At 38.0% G+C, this 12875-nt stretch overlaps 1 long non-coding RNA gene across 1 annotated transcript in view; it reads right to left on the reverse strand.

Moving 5' to 3' along the window:
• Positions 1–854: 854 nt before the first annotated feature.
• The window catches only part of LOC126335074 (uncharacterized), an 89048-nt gene continuing 77027 nt past the window's right edge, over positions 855–12875 (reverse strand). Inside the window, exons 2-3 of the long non-coding RNA XR_007564813.1 lie at positions 1486–1753; positions 855–1371 (exon numbers count right to left, since the gene is read on the reverse strand). This is a non-coding gene — a long non-coding RNA (uncharacterized LOC126335074). The remainder of the gene's footprint in view (positions 1372–1485; positions 1754–12875) is intronic.

The following is a 12875-nucleotide window of genomic DNA, read 5'->3' on the forward strand; positions in this document are numbered from 1 at the left end:
CACACATGTGCTGCCATTCGTCATAGATTGATTACAGCTTCACATAGTGGCGCTACTGGTTTGATTACGCCAGTTACCTTGAATCCTGTTTTCTTAGAACTCATAATTTCGGCTACACCTCTTCTATGGCTGTCTGCTAGAATAAGGATTTCTTGTCTATTTTCCAACGTGTGTTTTTTGTTTTGTTTACAAATAGTAGGTCGATTTGTTTTGCTTTGTGAGCGCAATTTAGCGTTGATCACTGAACTGTCCGTATGGATGATGGTACAATTTGATTGTTCTTTCTCCTCTGTGCTATTTTCAAGCACACTAAACCTATTACTTAGTTTTAAAGTAAGTTCAGCTGTTTTTGTTTGTGGTCGTGTGCTGCTTATTTGACTGGTATTTGAGAACTCTTGTAGGCTAGATTTTGAGGAATTTCTCACACTTATTACCAAGTTTTCAAGCGTCTTTGCGTATTTTATAATATAATCGAGTTGTTTCCTAAGTTCGTTCTCTACATTCTCTTGCAAACCTGCCCTGTGCATTTCACTGGCATTGTCATGCCCGTTGCATTCCATACCGCAGTCGCACTTATTCAGGACTTCCGATCGTGAGAAACAATGGGTATGGCACCACTTAGGATTGAAAGCGCAAATTCTTAATCCATCTAACACAATTTTATGGCATATGGTGCACTTCACTGACGAAATACGATCACAAATTACCGAGCGATTTGAAACTACGTGTATAGTCGCCGCCATCTTTACCTTGTTTACTACGCATGGCATTAAAAAAAAGCCAATCTGCAATGACAATCTGAATTCTGTACTGTAAAACATATCGTGATGAAGGCTAAAAGAAATGAAACATACTTCTGACATCGATTAATTGAAAAGTTTATTACGAAATGTTGCAGTTCATTTCGCTGCAATGCCATATAGATTAGGTCAAAAACAATTTTAAATCAGTAGGTCCAAAAACGACCAATTGACAGCGTAGGACGGGGTAATTTAACAGACTTCTGCAAATAATTATAAACTTTGAAGGAGTACAAATTGAGTGTAAGGGCAAACTGTCTTATTTCTTTAGGATATTCAGGAATTGAACATTCGTTTTGCATTCCAAAAAGTGCTTCAGAATATCACTATTTTTTGTCACATCCTATCACTTCAGAAACACAGTCTCGAAGTCTCTTATTTAGGCGTACAACCACTGTTTCATATGTCACATTTTGTTTCTTCTTTCTTGAAACACCTTGCCTTGCATGTTCCGCTTGCTTCCTCAGCTTCTCAGTCCTTTTCTGTAGTGTCTCATAATTCTGTTTCAATTTTTTGGGGCTAGGCAAACAATAAGAATGGTCTGTATGATCATTCTGATTCACTCTTTCACCTACAAAAATGAAGTATTATCATTAAGCTTTATTTTTCTTTAAACATATATTGATTAATAGTAAAATTCACACATAACCCATATAGCAAATAAATAACAGGAAAACTATTTTACCTGGTTCATTTGATAAGGAAACTGACTTCTCACTGACAGGCCGTTTCCTTGGTTGTCTCTATACTATGGTTGTTTTCTGCAGATGGTCAGCAAACGTAAATATTATCGGTACTGCGTTTGCCAGAAGTCGCCTTTTCTCGTTTGTACTATACATGTATCTATCTTCAAAATGAAACGAAAATATGTAACTATATTGAGTTGTCTGCCACTTATCTCACCTCATATTGGCTACCCACCGACTTAACAGCTCTTCTTTTCCAGAGGAAATCTAAAAATAAAGAGACATGTATACAATAGCTTATTTACATTTTGCATATATCTTAAACACGAAAATTATGCACAAGACGCTAAGTACAACACGAATTTAGATACTCACCTGAAATATGATATTCCAGTTGTTTTATCACTTCTATTAGCGCAATTGTACGCTGCACATACACTGGGCATGATTCGCGATCAGTCAATAAGACTTTTAAAACAAATCACAACCGGAAAACAGTGATTTTCTAACGCCAGTACTATACACCAAATGAAAATATACTGACATGTAGACGTTTCAAAAAATGGCGCCGGTGTTGCTTTTTGCTGCCGCTGGGAGCGCTATTACCTCACAGATAGCCACTCTATGTAGTTTATATACCTCCTTGGTTGTAACAACAACATCTGTTGGCACTGGTAAGGTACTAGATGTTGAAGTGATGAGTAAATTTTGTCATAGTTGTGTGAAAGAGATTGCAGATCATGTACGTAATATGAACTGTAAAGGCTCAAGTGGAGGTATGGAAGTTCAGGGAGTTGTACGCTTGTTTACCAGATTTGTTGCCTCCCGTGGTCTGCATCATGTGAAGTACCTTGGTGATGGTGAAAGTAAATCTTTCCTTGAGGTTCAAAAGTGTGCACCATATGGAGCTGAGACTATTGTGCAGAAGTTAGAATGTGTGGGACATGTACAGAAAATACTTGGCACTAGACTTAGAAGGCTGAGACAAAATTTGTCAGGAAAAAATTATCTGATGGGAAGGGAATAGAAGGAAGAGGGCGACTGATGGATACAGAAATTGACAAACTACAGACATATTATGGTTTGGCAATAAGAAGGAACACAGGGGACTTTAAAAATATGAAGCAAGCAGTTTGGGCCTTATAGTTCAACAAAAGTCCACGGATAATAACCCTATCCGCAACTTATGCCAAAAAGGAAGTGAATCATGGTGTGGCTACCAAAGGTCAATTGTTGGTGGTGAAGAATATCATCATAGGAATTCTCTACCAACTGCTCTAATGGAAGCCATCAAACCTATATTCAGGGACCTTGCAAATGAAAACTTAGTGAAGAAATTCCTTCATGGTGGTACCCATATGAAAGTTTTAACCAATGTATATGGGAAAGATTGCCAAAATCCGTTTTTGTGGGGACAAATGCACTTGCTATTGGTGTTTATAATGCAGTTTCACGTTTTAATGACGGTGGTCAAAGCAAGAAATATGTATTAGAGAAAATGGGAATTAAGCCCGGAGTGAACTGTATCAAAGCTTTGTATGTGATAGTCAGAGAGCGTGTAGGGAAAGCAGATAAATCATTTTTGGAGGTCATAAAACCCAGAAGAGTGCATCATAGGAATGTGAAGCGGAAGGAAACTGATGTTGAAAACGAAAAAGAACCTGCTTATGTTGCCGGACAGTTCTAAAACTATGCCAAACACAAGCAGAAACTTTAACAGCCATTTTCCACAAAACACAATTTTCTGTACTTTGGTACATGTAGCATCCAAAATAAATATCCTATTACTATCAAACTTAGTATGCTTATTAAACACAAACTCTTTGATGCAAAACTCTAGAATTTTCCAAATCTATTAAAAAGTAGGATAATTAACTATAAAATTTGAGTTTTTTCTAAACATGAAGTTTGAAATGTAATAACTCAGTCATTTTTTCATAAATTAAATAAATTCTAGAGTTTTATACTCCTTTAAGTATGATTTGTATGCTGTGGAAAATTCATTGAAGAATCTCTCATGCTTATGAAGAAAAGTGTACCGAAAGCAATTAATGCAGCCAATGGTAACGGAAAAAATGGTCGAATTTCACATATAAAGCGAATTGCTTTTGTTAAGGTTTTCAATGTCCACTGCTATCGGTGTGAACCCTGAATACTTCTTGGTCATGTTGACAATTTTTTATGAATTTATTGGTAAAAGTATAGACAGTGGAAATTAAAATGTCCTGTGGTGCCTCTCCTACTGTAAGTCAGCCCAGTTGACGTCCTACCCCCCCCCCCCCCTTTAAAGTGTAACACACGCAAAAAGTTCAACATTATATATGGAAGCATAGCTTCTATTGCAGCTTATTAACGTTAGAAACCAACATTTTACGTGAAAGCTTTGCTTTTCTAATAGTGACACTATGTATAACAATTTAAACCATTAACTTTTCTTGTTTTTGTGTCCGCGCTACTTAACAGTGATGTTCCTAATTGGCTGACTACATCACGTGTCCTATGCCCTGAATATCCGCTGTCATCGGCTGGCGAGATCACGTGACATGGGCTATGACTGGCTAACAAAAGCGCATCACAATTTCAATTTCAGTGCTTGGGAAAGTAACATGTGGTTTTTGATGGAATTAGAATTTATACTTTCTTAATACAAAAATATGCAGGGTAAATGTTGCTTAACGTCAAATATCTTTACAAAACGTGTTTATTTTTCCTGAGTTTCGTTTCCTAAAGTGCCATGAAATTCTACGCCCGTGTATAAAATGGTAACCATTCAAAAGGTTGATAAGTTTTACAGTTCTGAGGGAAAATATACTGTCACTTAACATGGAAAAAGTGTGTTTTCACCCGGCAGAAAGTGTACTTTTAGTCGGGAAATTCGAGAACTTTTTTTCCTTGTCCACGTATAAACTCTGACATGTCATAAACAATAGTAAAAAGGAGAAAGAAGTTGAAAAAAGAGGAGTTAAAATGCAGAAGTAGAGAGTAATCAGGTAAAGTCAGCGTATAATGATTATGGAGAAACTTCTTGCTTGAAATGAGTATAGGTAGTAGAAAAGGGCTAGTAGCTGTGTGTTACTGTTGAAGTTAAGATGGGGTATACCCAAAAATCACAGAATAAGTGCCAGAGAAGAAAAGTTTAGGTAGGTCCATAGGAGGAATGGCCTATGTCTTGGTCATGTGAATTCATGGGAGGAACAATCCTATCGATTTATGAAGGTAGGAGAGGTATAAGGATAGGTGAATCCCTTGGAAAGGATGGCCTATGACCAGTACCTTATTTTTTGTGTGAAAATGGGGACACCAACATCTATAATGGCGCAGAGGTTTGACACAGTGTCTGTCCTTAGAACGACTGCAAGTGGAGTTAATATGTAAGTTTGAAGTCATATAGTGAATGATGTTCATGATATGGAAGTTTTCTCCAAGTTAGTTATAAAATTGAATAGACTTACCCAGAAAGTGAGATGAAGGATGGTTACACAAGTTGAGAAGAGCATATACTGAAAATGAAATTTTCACCCTTCAGTGGAGTGTGCACTGATGAAACTTCCTCATGGATTGAAACTGTGTCAGGCCGAGACTCGGCGTTGGGACCCTTTGCCTTTTGCTGGCTGTGCTTTACTGACTGAGCTCCACAAGCATGACTCACAGCTATACTTCCGCTAATACCTCAGTTCATACCTTCCAAACTTCACAGAACTCTGCTGTGATACTTGCAAGACTACCATTCGTGGAAGAAAGAATATTGCAGAAACAGTCCCCAGGACGTGTCTAAGCCATGTCTCTGCAATATATATTCTTCCAGGAGTGCTAGTCATGCAGGTTTCACAGCAGAGCTTCTGTCAAGATTAGAAGGTAGGAGACAAGGCACTGGGAGAAGTAAAGCTGTGACGACAGGTCATGCTCATGCAGTTCAGTCAGTAGAGCACTTGCACATGAAAGGCAAAGGGCCCAAGTTCGAGTCTTGTTGTGGCACACAGTTTTAATCTGCCAGGAAGTTTTATATGTACTGAGATCTGGCTCTGGAGATCGTATAGTAGACACATATTTGACAGGAAACTCCTCAGTTAACAACAGTGTAAGAGAGTGTTGGAAAGTATACACATCAAAAAAAAGTTTTGCCTAACCTCGGTTCCAAGAGTTCCGGAACATGTACAGAAAATTGGAACAGAGATCAACATAAACATTGTTGTACCACCATACAGCAAGACTTTCAGAGGTGGTGGTCCAGATTGCTGTACACACCAGTACCTCTAATAGCCAGTACCATGTCCTTTTGCATTGATGCATGCCTGCATTCGTTGTGGCATACTGTCCACATGTTCATCAAGGCACTGTTGGTCTAGATTGTCCCACTCCCCAATGGCGATTCACCGCAGATCACTCAAGAGTGGTTGGTGGGCCACGTCCCCCATGAACAGCCCTTTTTAATACATCCCAGGCATTTCTGGAGGACATGCTGGCCACTCAAGTCGAGCGATCTCATTATCCTGAAGGAAGTCATTCACAAGATGTGCACAATGGGGCCATGAATCATTGTCCATGAAGACAAATGCTTCTCCAATATGGTTGCACTATTGGTCAGAGGATGGCATTCACATATAGTACAATCGCTGTGACGCCTTCCGTGACCACCATCGGCGTAAATCGGCCCCACATAATGCCACCCCAAAACATGGGGAACCTCCACCTTGCTGCACTCGTTGTACAGTGTGTCTAAGGCGTTAAACCTGACTGGGTTGCCTCCAAACATGTCTCCGATGATTGTCTGGTTGAAGGCACATGCATCACTCATCTGTGAAGAGAACATGATGCCAATCCAGAGAGGTCCATTGGGCATGTTATTGGGCCCATGTGCATGGCACTGCATGGTGTCGTGGTTGCAAAGATGGACCTCGCCATCGACATTTGGAGTGAAGATGCGCATCATGCAGGCTATTGCGCATAGTTTGAGTCTTAACACGACATACTGTGGTTGCATGAAAAGCTGTATTCAACATGGTGGCGTTACTGTCAGGGTTCCTCTGAGCCATAATCCATAGGTAGCGGTCACCCACTGCAGTAGTAGTCCTTGGGCAGCCTGAGTGAGGCATGTCATTGACAGTTCCTGTCTCTCTGTATCTCCTCCATGTTCAAACATCGCTTTGGTTCACTACTAGATGCCTGGACACTTCCCTTGTTGAGAGTCCTTCCTGGCACAAAGTAATAATACGGACATGATTGAACCATGGTATTCGATGTCTAGGCATGGTTGAACAACACGAGCCATGTACCTCCTTCCTGGTGGAAGACAGGAACTGATCAGCTGTTGGACCCCCTCCGTCTAATAGGCATTGCTCATGCATGCTTGCTTACATCTTTGGGCGGGTTTAGTGGCATCTCTGAACAGTCAAAGGGACTGCGTCTGTGATACAATATCCACAGTCAACATCTATCTTCGGGACTTCTGGGAACCGGGGTGATGCAAAAATGTTTTTGATGTGTGTATGTTCAAACTCACATACGTACATATACTGATTTCAAATAAAATAAGAATGTAATTATCACATAATAGAAACAGAAATATGTATTGTTCACGAGATTAAAGTCAACATAGTAGCTAGCAGCATAAATGCCGAAACCACAAGAAGATGTTTAAACAATTTGTTTTATTTAAATCTTGCCACAGTAATCCATATACATATTAAAATGATATATGTATCTTGGTAGATAGACTGGTGATTACACAAGTATACTGCATTAAATAATCAGAATGTGAAATATGTGAAATAAATACTCATAAAGTAATCCTGATAGCATAATCTGCCTGAAACTAAATAAAAGACTAATAATTTTCTTAAAACTTTAAAACTGAAAGCACAATACTAAAAATATTGTTGAGAACTGGAAGTGGGTGGGACTAGGCCAGACTTGTGCCTATTAAAGATCAAGTATTTTCTCTTTAACAAGAGGTCAATTAGCTTTAAGTAGTTAGGTGTTTCATAGTTTTATGCTATGAGAATTGATTTGTAACATCTTTCCTTTAAATCAGGAGAATCTGTACTGTTACATGCCATTTATGCAACCAACATTTCCCCCTCCCTGTTCTTGACAAGGAAAGACTGTTGTTAAAAAATAGTAAAATAGTATTAGTTAATCCTACCTAAGTCACAAAATAGGCACCGTGTGCAGTCATATTGTTTCACGTTTATGCACAATTGAATGGAGAGATGTGCTGCTTGAATAATTGGCAGGATGCCATGGTGAGTAAACATCTTCACCAGTTGTGGTCAGAGCATTTTATGTTTTGATGTCATGACTTGATGGTGTCTTGACTGTCAAGAAGCAGACATGCTTTTCAAGAATGTAAACAGCAATGAACAAAGGAAGCTCTAAAATGAAGTATGATGCTTACGAACTACTACCTGTTTAGCCTTGAGGTTGATGTTCTGTTCAAATTAAATTGTATATGCTCGAAGTTACAAAGTAATTTTGATTTTTATACCCATTGAAACAAGTATGAGACAGTCAGTGATGAAATGTTGATGCCATTTCATAATTAGACTAGATATTGTTTTTCATTCCACCAGTAACAGCTGCAAAGGAGAAGAGTTCAAGTCTTTCCAGGAGTACACATTGTTCTGTAGAGATACTTCTTTCAGGTCCTCCATGTGAAGAAGATAATTAATGGTGACTTAACACAAGATACATCAGGTGACAGATCAAATGTGAGTCTTCCAACTCAGTTCCAAACGAATAAGAATAGGGTCAAAAACACTTCAAGGGATCTTAGTAAAAAGATTATAAGTGAAGCTTTCACATTGTAGACTCAAAATCCAAGACAGAGTTTTAACAACTGTATATGGGGATGAATACCAAACAATTTTCTTGTAATACTAAATATTTTGAAAATAAGTGTGCCAGATGCTGTGCTAATTTCCAGCATGGCACAGTGTCAAACTTTAGTGTTATGGAATTGATGGGAGTGCCTGGTGGATCAAATATGCAAAGAGATTTAATTGCCATTGACTGCAGGAGGCTCTTTGAAGCAGAGAAATCAGTGTTGGAAGCCACCAAAGAAACAAGAATTCTGCAAAAGAAAAAGGAAGAAGAACACTGGGAATAAGATGAATATGAACCTGGGATGTATTACTGTTTTTAGATTCAATAGAGAAAGTTTTAACTTTAACTTGAATTTCCCAATAGTTCTCTTTAATAATTTTCTGGTACACATTGATTTAAAACTACTAAAGACAGCTGAAATTTTGTACACTGTCTTAAAACACATGTAGGTAAAAAGCAGACCATTCTTATGACTTAAATTTCAAACTAAGTATTTTTTGAATAAAAATTAAGAGTTAATTATTGAAGTATTTATAACAATGAAAATAATCAATTTTTGACAGAATAATTTAATTGTATAGATAAAAAATTACACACCCAGAGGCATCAGAAGACACACATAAAAGAAGGTGGTAATTATGCAAGCTTTTGGAGTCAGTGAGCAGAAGGGTTGAAGGGAAAGAAAGGGGGGGTGAAGGAAAATGATTGGAGAAGAGGGGTGAAGGAAAATGACTGGAGAAGTCTAGGAAAAGGGGTAAATTTCAGGAAAGGCATGCAGAACTGAGTCAGGGGAGAGTTACCACATGGGATGAGAAGGAAAGTCCTTCAGTCTCGCTCCCTGCCCGAAGAAGGAGCCACTGGCTGTGAAACCTTGCCTAATTACAACCTTCTTTTATGTGTGTCTTCTGCTGCCACTTGGTGAGTCGACTTTTTATCTATTCAATTAAATTGCTGAAGTATTTGATAAAAATAATTTATGCCAGCCACACCCTTTCAGATTTCTGCTTTAACGGTAATACTGTTAGGAACTTCAAGAGAAAGTAAAGTTTCTATTTTGTTTTTATTTCAAGATACATGCACTGGAGCTGTACATACAGAATTAACATGCTTTACTTCACTTGCAAGACAAAATACAACTGAATTAAAAGGGTTTGCCCAAAAGCTATGGTGCATACACCAAAATGTCTTCAAAAGATATATTCAAAGACAGTAAACATTACATGGACTCTAAAACTCATTGAGCTACAACAACTGACAAATTTTAAAGATTTACCCTTGCATTTGTGTAGCAGTCCCCATAAGCCATTGTGAACCCTGGACTGCAGACAGTGTGTCATTGTGTTACTCAATCTTTTTCAAGTTGGTAGCATGTGCCGTATAATTTACACAATGCCTCAAGTGAAAGTATTCAAGTAAAATTACAACAGATTGTGTCAAGTGTGGTGAAAGAGTATTTTCAATTCGTGATAAAATTCTGTTTTGTAACAGTAACTGTGAGGAAGTCATTTAATGTTTAGTGGCATATGACAACATAAAAACACAAACATGGAGGTGTGACAGTACAAAATAGTTACTGCTAGCATAGGTGCTCTTCTAAGCAGCTTTCCATTTGAGCAAGCCCGTTGCAACTTTGCCTAATACTGCCCATACCTTATGTACTTGGGCTAAGCACAGCTCTCTTTAAAAAGGATAGCTCAATTTATTCATAGGGTCAAGCTGCAAAGTCTGGTTTCATGCCCAGCAGTTAATTCGTTGCAAATAATACCCTGCAGCTTTCATTCTGCATTCAAATTATCTGTGCATTGGCTAGATTTAAAAATAATTAAAACATTCAGAAATAGAAAGTAAGACATAAATCAATAATTTAACAATAGAGTTTGCATTCTGCGGTCTGTAATTATGTTGAATATTATTTATTCAAGAAATGATACCTCAAATAAATAGTATGCGGTCCTATGGTATTCAGTCAAAATACAGACAACAAACACTTTTATCAAAAGCAATTAAGTTACATTGAGAGTATTATGAGAATGGTAGCAGAATCCCCAAACTAAATGGTCATAAAAGATATGGAAAAATTAAGTCCCTTTCGTAATACAGTACACAAAAATGTTCACCAGCGCAAAACAGTTCAGAGTTCAACACGACAATTTACTGATTAACACGCAAAGTCTGTTAAGAAGTTAAAATACGGTAGCTGTCATTCACCACCCAGAATCAAACACCTCCACAATCGAATATCACTCATTACTGCTGGAAAAAAGCATCCCTTCAAGATGTACCATCACTTAAATGTGTCTCATAGTGGCTCTTCACAACGCAGAATCTGTCCTCTATGTGCCCAAATCATGCACATTACCACAGGCAGGTCTGTCTTCTAGCAAAAACATAAAAGTGTCCAGAATTGCTCCTTTGAGCTCTTCACTCAAAAAATCCCAGTCTCACTTTACTCCTGCAGTGTTCCATTACTGTTTGGTTTTCTGTTGGCTGAAGGCCATCTTCACCAAAAGCACATCATTCTTACATACTATAGATATGATGTGATTTATCTGACCACTTTCCCATATTAAGCTAATGTATTACAACAATATTTAAATAAAATAAATGTTACAAACATTCGGTCACACCCAGATCTTGCACAATGGGATATAAGTAAAGCTTTGTTCTTTAATAATTAAACAAGCTCACAGTAAACAACAAAAGATTGGCATTAAATATTTGTTAAAGCAATCATTTATGCCTTGTTGACAGAAGTGACTTTCGGTTCTCCTTTTAAGTGTCTGCTTACTCATGCAATTGACTATTTTTAAATTAGCAAAGTCTTTTATTGCACTTGCATTCATCATTTAAATAAAGTAACTGAAAAAATAGTAAACTGTTCAGTAAACAAAAACACAAGTATGACGACAAAGTATGAGGTACTGATATTATGTTTTTGATTGAAGACATACACACTGTCTTTCTTTATCAATATGGATTGTTTTACTTGTAGGCTGCACATTTTTAATTTCACCTCTCTCTGAACATTGTTCCTTCAAAAGATCACTTTCATTATTCCCTCCTTTCTCCTTCATATTTATGGCACACATCATGATATCCGACCAACCGTTAAGTTTCATTACCATTATCAAAGAGTTTATTAAACACTTCGCAGTTTTGTCTTTCCTCGTATTCAAGACCTCTTGCTACTTTAAATTCCTCCTGTGCCTAGCAGTGAGGCAGTAATGACTTCATTATTTTTCCATACCATATCCAGTCATTTATAGAGCAGGCACTTTCTTCTTTGCTGTAACATTCAGCACTAACATCACCTCCTAAACACATACTTTCCCCATTATCCACTTCTCTATACTCCTGATCCACCTCTAAGTCACCCTGCGTCTTCTCATCCTCAAATGCGTAAAATATAATGTTTCTTTCCTCTGAACTGACGATATCAGTGGCTGCAATATTCACACAATTAACTGCCAACATAAAACCTGTTCTCTCTTAAACAAATCCTCACTAATTTCCACTTAATCATGACAAACTTTATTACACTTAAGTCTCGTAACAACTGCCAATAAATGTCTGTCAATATATTATAGAAATTAACCCATGGAACACCTGTGAGTGTAGTAGCCTGATTTGTTGCCAAAGAATTTATTCTGCCTTCATGTCTCTAAACTGCTGTTTGTAGTGCACACCTTCTTTAATTAATACAGCTTCAAAATGGTCTCTGTTCTTAAGCACCTCTTTCTCACATTTTGCTACTGTACCTGGCAAATTGTTTGCTAATTTAGTAGTCACTTCCTCAAGTGCATTTTGCCTTTGCGCACATTTCTTTACCTCACCACCCAGCTTGATCTGTATCTTTTCTAACGTGTCACTGAAATCGTTTCGTACAGTGTTGACTCTGCTGTGAACAAGCGCAACCTCCTCAGAAATTTTGCCCACATCGGCCCTTATAGCTTTTAATTTTGACTCAATCATACCTTCAGTACCTGGTTTAATTTTCTGCACCTCTGTTTTTACTGTTTCTGCTACACTTGCCTCTACTGAACTTATCTCTGTTTTTATTGGTCCTATCTCCGTCCCCAATATTACCATTTTAGAATTCAGATTTTCCAGAGCTTCACTTAACCATGCCGTTAAGTCAGTCACAAATATATCACCAATGTCTGGTTCTGGACTATTTGTCCCACTAATATTGTCCCTATCAAGCTACCTGTCACCATGTCCATGTTTTGAACTGCCTGACCCACTAAAATTATTTGAACCACACATAATCTGTGATTGCTTAATCGCTGAAAGCTCCATTACTGATGGTAAATCTGTGGATCCACACACATTAACACTATTGGCCCAGGTACCTAACTTGTCGATCATGCTGGCTGCTTCTGCCATACTGTTGCTGCCAGAGGTGTCCATGCTGATTAACTCGAAGTCACCGCTGGTGACTCACATTGCCATGGCCACCACTGCCACTATGCTGCCATCGAGTTCTCCAGTTGAATTCAGTATGCCTCTGCATAGCATTTTTATTCTTTCTTGAAGTTCCATGGCAAACTTCTAGGCACCTAACTTT

This window comes from Schistocerca gregaria, chromosome 2, assembly GCF_023897955.1.
Source record: "Schistocerca gregaria isolate iqSchGreg1 chromosome 2, iqSchGreg1.2, whole genome shotgun sequence".
Lineage (NCBI taxonomy): Eukaryota > Metazoa > Arthropoda > Insecta > Orthoptera > Acrididae > Schistocerca > Schistocerca gregaria.